The following is a 6,305-nucleotide window of genomic DNA, read 5'->3' on the forward strand; positions in this document are numbered from 1 at the left end:
CTGTGTATAGCCACCAGTCTATTCTGGAGGATATTTTAGGCCATACTGGGTTTAAATGCTTAATAGCATCCACACATCCTCAAACCTTCCCAGATTGGTCAATCAGTGAGTCTGAGTGTTGTGCCAGGGTGTCCTAGTGTCTGTCTAAAATATATATAGTGGAAAGAACTAAACTCTGAGATGTGAGATGTAAATCTCAGTTGGGCCATTTACTAATCACAGTCACTTTATACTCATTAGCCTCAGTTTTTTTTTTTTTAGTGAGGCAATTGGGGTTAAGTGACTTGCCCAGGGTCACACCGCCAGTAAGTCTTAAGTGTCTGAGGTCGGATTTGAACTCAGGTCCTCCTGACTTCAGGGCAGGTGCTCTATCCACTTCGCCACCTAGCTGCCCCGCCTCAGTTTCTTTGCAAAATTGGGACATTTGTAATCAAATCTCCTATCAAATGAGATAATATGTGCAACAATACTTTGTAAACTTGAAAATTCTATATAAATATAAGCTCCTAATATTACATAGGAGCCATTATCCTTAACAGATCTGATCACCTTACACGCCTCTCCTGGAAAATTGTCAGCGTTGCCTCTAGGATAGATCCTTAGCCTGGCATTTAAAGGACCCCACAATCTGGTTCCTTTCTACCTCTCCAGTCCATTTCCTATTACTTCCTTTTATAAATTCTGAGTTCTTATCCAAATGGTCTTCAAGGATCCTGCAGACATTTCCTCTCTTCCTTGGTGCTCTGCACAAGTGGTCTCTGTTGCTTGGAATGAACTCGCTCCCACATTACTTTCCCTTTATAGAGCCACTACCTCCCTTCCAAATATGATTGGTGCTTTTAAATGAAGTGACTTATCCCAGGTGACAGCTAGGAAGTGGAAGTCAGGATTTTAATTATGGTCCACTTTATTTTAATTCCCACACTTACTATCTCATTGGACCGTGACTACTGCAAATGCCTTTTGTTGTTTAGTCATTTCCAACTCTGCGACCCTATTTGGGGTTTTCTTGGCAAAGATACTGGAGTGGTTTGCCTTTTCCTTTTCCAGCTCATTTTACAGATAAGCAGACTGAGGCAAACAGGTAAGTGATTTGCATAGGGTCAAAGTGAGGTCAAATTTGAATTTGAAAAGATGATTTTTCTGACTTAAGACTCAGCACTGCACCATCTAATCTAGCTGCCCTTTCAATAATTACTTAAATGTTTCTAGTAGAAACCTATATTCACACAGTCACTGTATAATAATGATAGCTAACTCAAGGAAGAATGAACTCAAGATAATTGACAATTGAGGTTATTGTTATTCACAGGACTTCGAGGTTGAAGAGACCTTAAAAATCTGTGTGTGTGTGTGGGGGGGGGGCAATTGGGGTTAAGTGACTTGCCTAGGGTCACACAGCTAGTAAATGTCAAGCATCTGAGGCTGGATTTGAACTCAGGTACTCCTGACTCCAGGGCTGGTGCTCTATCCACTGAGTAAGACCTTAAAAATCTAACCACCTCATTCAACATTTAAAGACACTGAGGCAGAAAAAGAGAGTGACTCACTTGAGGTCACTCACCCCAGTATCTAATATAGATTTGGCTCTTTTTACTAAAGCCAAACCTGTGCTTTTGATCCCATTTCCTTCTGTCTACCCTTACAATCCTTCCCTAATATTCAACTCTTTCTGTTCTTCCTTCCTACAAACATGTTCAAGTCTCCTCTAATCTTCCCTCAAAACAAAAACCCAAACTGTTACTTTACCTTACCATTACTCAGTTATCATCCTATTTCTATTCTCTCTTCATATCCAAACTAGAAAAAGCTGCCTACCCCTCACCGCTTCCACTTCCCTCCCACAGTCCTGCCCCACTTTCATTAACATCTCAATATCTTGCAATCTGGTTTCCTATATTACTAAACAGAAACTGGTCTCTTTCTGGTTATTTAGCAATCAAAAGATGGCTAAATCTTGGCCTTTTCTCAATCCTCACTCTTCAGAATTTGATAGTTGACTATCCCCCTTCTCCTGAATACTTTCTTTTGCTTGGATTTTCTTGGAGAGAAAAAAAATGTATTCCGGAGGGGGAGGTGGTCAATCCTTGCCTTCACTGTGAAGAGAACTGGTTGATTACTTACTCCCTCTGAATACTTTTTCCTCCTTGGATTTTCATGATAGTATTCTCTCATGGTTCTTCTTTTACCTCTGTCTTGCTAAGATCATCATCCATATGGGCTTTTCTCAGCCTGGGGCCATCTCCAGTTGTTCTGATGTATATCTCACCATTGGACCCAAATAGCTCTGGAGGAGGAGTGAGGTTGGTGACCTTGAACAGCCCTCCCTTATGTAAATCTAATTTAGTGCAAGTCATGACATCACCCCAATGTCCTCTTGGAGAATGAAGGACAAACAACATTTTTCAGCACTCTGTCCTGGGCCTTCTTTTCTGTCTACATTTGTTGATTTCAGCTCTCATTGGTTCAATATCTCCCAGAGCTGACTTCATCCCATCTGCCTTGTCACCATGGTCTGAATCATACCCCCTAGGGACCCTATTCCACATCCCAGAGGAGTTAATACACTCACCTTAGAAACCAGACCTGAACTGGAGCTGCTTGGAGAGGAAAGTGTCAGTACTCAAATCAGACCTATGTCTCTAGTTGACTCAGAACTCCAGATATAGCTAGCCATCCACCCTAGTGGATGAAATCATCTTGCCATCACCCCTGACATCACACTTGTACCTATATGTTACCTCTTCTCATTTTACCTCTCCCTTCTCAGACCATAAATCATTGAACATTCATTATCTTCCTAATAGAATGTAAGCTCCTTGGGGATAGAGGATAGGTAAGGGGTGTGGGAGTGTGTGTGGGGTGTTGGGGACAAACTTTTACATTTGTATCCCAGCACCTAGCACAATATTGGATGAAAAAGATTCTTAAATGCATTTTGATTGCTCACCATGCAAATGCCCCCTCAACTTATATCTTTAGCCCCAATATCTTAAGCTCCTGTCTTAAATCACCAACTGCTATCTGAACATGACTTTGTCCCATAGGCACCTCAAACTCAACCTGTCCCCAAATGGAACTCACCTCCACTTTCCCCTTCTCCCCAAACCCATCCTGCATCTTGACTTTCTCCAGTTAAAGATATCACCATCCTTGTCACCCAGGATTGCAAAGTTGAAATTCTCCCTGATGCTTTTTCTCACGCTCAGCTCAACTCCACTCCTTTCTTGCCATCACCCTAATTCAGGCCCTCAGTACCTCTCACTTGGACTATTGCAGTAGATTGCTAAATTGGTCTCCTGCCTCAAGTGGTTCCTTTCAATCACATAGCTAGCTATCAAATTGCTATTTCTAAAGCACAGGATTGACTCTTTAACTCCTCTACTCCAAAGTCTCCTGTGGCTCCTTATTGAGGGTAAAATATACACCCTGGCACATAAAGTTCTTCACAATCTAATTTCAGCCTAACTTTCCTAGTACATTATTTTCTTTCATGCACACTAGACTCCAGTTCCACATGCACTGGCTTATACCTCAAACTTGCTCCACCATCCATCTTTGTGTCCTTGCACAAGCTGTCCTATATGCCTAGAATACCCTTCTTTCTCCTCCTCCTCCTCTGTTTTGCCTCTTTGAATCCCTAGTTTTTCTTTAAGGGTCTGCTCATTCCATCTCCTATATAAAACCTATCCTAATTCTCCTGGCATATTACTTTGTATGTTCTTTGAATATGCCTGTGTACATGTTGATTCTGTCCCTCATCAGAATTTCAGTTCCTCCATTTTACTTTACCCCAAATGTTAAGCACATCACAAATTCCTGCAGAATAAATGAACAAATATCACACAGTTAATAAGTAACAGGACTTGGACTTGAATGTAGGTTTTCGTGATTAAATCTGGCTCTCTTTTTACTATATACTACACGAAAGGTGGTCTGGAGGTAAGGATGGAATTGACTGTACAGTCAGTGAAGTGGGACTTTAGAAGGTGTATTTGAAACAAGTATGTCTTGTTCTATACCAAACCCCATGGAATCTTTGAGAAAACAGATGAGGAAGGAAACCGGGAGTACTGGTTCTGACTGGGGTACAGTGGTTTCTCTGTATACATGAAACAAATGACACAGGACAGACATTCTGTATGAGGTTTCACATACTGGATAGCTGAGATGCAATAAGGAGGGCATTCAGGATTTTCTGGCATTATGTGGGTGAAGGGATGAATAAGGCCTCAATTACTGACATTATTGGATCTATATATTCTTGGTCACTCATAGCATCCAGAAAAAACTCAAATAATTAAATGTAGGGACAGAACTTTGAACCTTCTCCCTAAAAGATCTGCTTAGAGCTGGGCTCTGGCTTATAGTTTTTTCCCCAGGTTCAGAACTTTCACAGCAATAAAAAGGGAAGAGGATATGTACAGTTATGCTTCACTTTACATCATATGTGGATAAAAATTGCATATGAAATGAGGTTTTGGAAATTGTATCCTCCTTTTTTTTTCTTCTGGGGTGAGGCAATTGGGGTTAAGTGACTTGCCCAGGGTCACACAGCTAGTATTTGTCAAGTGTCTAAGGCTAGATTTGAACTCCACTGTGCCACCTAGCTGCCCCAATTGTATCCTCTTTTGAATACAGACAGGGCACGAAGAGTGTATTGTTTATTAATGCAAATCCCCACCACTCAAAGTTTTAAGTTTAGCATTTCTCTTTCTTTACATAGATAATAATAAATAATAATAATAATAGGTAATCTGTGGCCCAGGGCCCTCTGTAGACTTGGATCACAAGCTATAGATTGGGTCTGGGCTTGGAAGCTTAAGCCCCAAAAGTGTGATTTTCTCTCTTAGGCTCATTATGCCTTCACATTAGAGTTTTATGTCAGAGAAATCTCCAAGATAAAGTTTAATTATAGCTTGTGGCTGTTTCCCCAAATGTGGGCCCCTAACTCACATACAAAAGCTCAGTGTATAACTGACATTGGATGTGGGACAAACTTTATTTCACCACCATAGAAATTGCCTAAGATACAAAGGACTAACAGACAGATACAGAAACACAGGAAGCATTCAAATATCACACCCAGAAAGTAAATACACTTTGTGGGATGGGGCTTCTGAACAGGCAATCACCTTCCCATGTAACTGAGTTACAGAAGAGTTCATAATGGAGTTTGCAAGGTACAGATCTTTCACTTTCCTCATGGCATGCTCCCACATGGTTTTATCAATAAGGTGATTCTATATTTGTGAGCTCCTTTTGTCAAGAAGCACACTGTAGGAGCAGCTAGGTGGTGCAGTGGATAAAGCAATGGCCCTGGCTTCAAGGAGGACCTGAGTTCAAATCCGGCCTCAGACACTTGACACTTACTAGTTGTGTGACCCTGGGCAAGTCACTTAACCTTCACTGCCCCACAAAAAAAACCCTAAAAAACCAAAACCCCCCAAAGCAGCACACTGTTAAGGAGTGTTTAGGAGGCTAGTGCCCAAATGACCAAACTCATGAAGATAAATCTGCAATTACCCATGAAACATCTTCCAAAGCTGGTACTAGAAGACTGATGTGGGCTGGAATTTGGGGTCAAATTGATCCTGAGTCATCCCAAAAGAATTACAAGACTCAATGACTCAATTTCCCAAGTTTTATTGCAATACTGTGAGTGATCACAGGGAGAGAACCAGAATATTGGAAAGGTATCTCTCAAATAGTGAAAGGAAAGAGAGTTATATTTATAGTATGGATAAATTGATTATCAGTCTCATTATAATAATCTCCACCTCGGGGAGTTACAAGGGAGGGCTTTTCCTAATTTGGAGTTCCTGGGGGTCCTAAGCCAACCCCCCAGGTGGGTACCTTTTTCAGTGGAGGTGGGTTTTGGGGGTTTACACATCATAAGGTGAATCTGGGGACAAATTTGGCCTTGTCTGCGCATGTCTCTTTCTGATTCCCATGGCTAGTTTCAAAATATAATCATTTTTCATTAGAATTTCTATAGGTTGTCTTTTTCCTTTATTGTTATTTTGACCTGACCCGTTCTGGTCCGTTATGGATATTGATCACTATGGGTATGAGAACCTAACATAAGTTATCCATTAACTGGGATCTGACTCCCTTTTAGAGCTAATATCTGTACTAGAGCTTGGGTCTTAGATTATTCTATTAACCCTTTTTTGCCTCCTACATCAAAGACTAGGTTCTGGGATCATGCTGCCTGGGGAATTAAAAATTCTCCCTCCTCTGGAGAGGAATTTGGAGTTCACAAACATTATCCATGAACTACCCATTGGGGTTGAGCAGATATA

Source organism: Dromiciops gliroides, chromosome 2 (genome assembly GCF_019393635.1).
Source record: "Dromiciops gliroides isolate mDroGli1 chromosome 2, mDroGli1.pri, whole genome shotgun sequence".
Taxonomy (NCBI): Eukaryota; Metazoa; Chordata; class Mammalia; order Microbiotheria; family Microbiotheriidae; genus Dromiciops; species Dromiciops gliroides.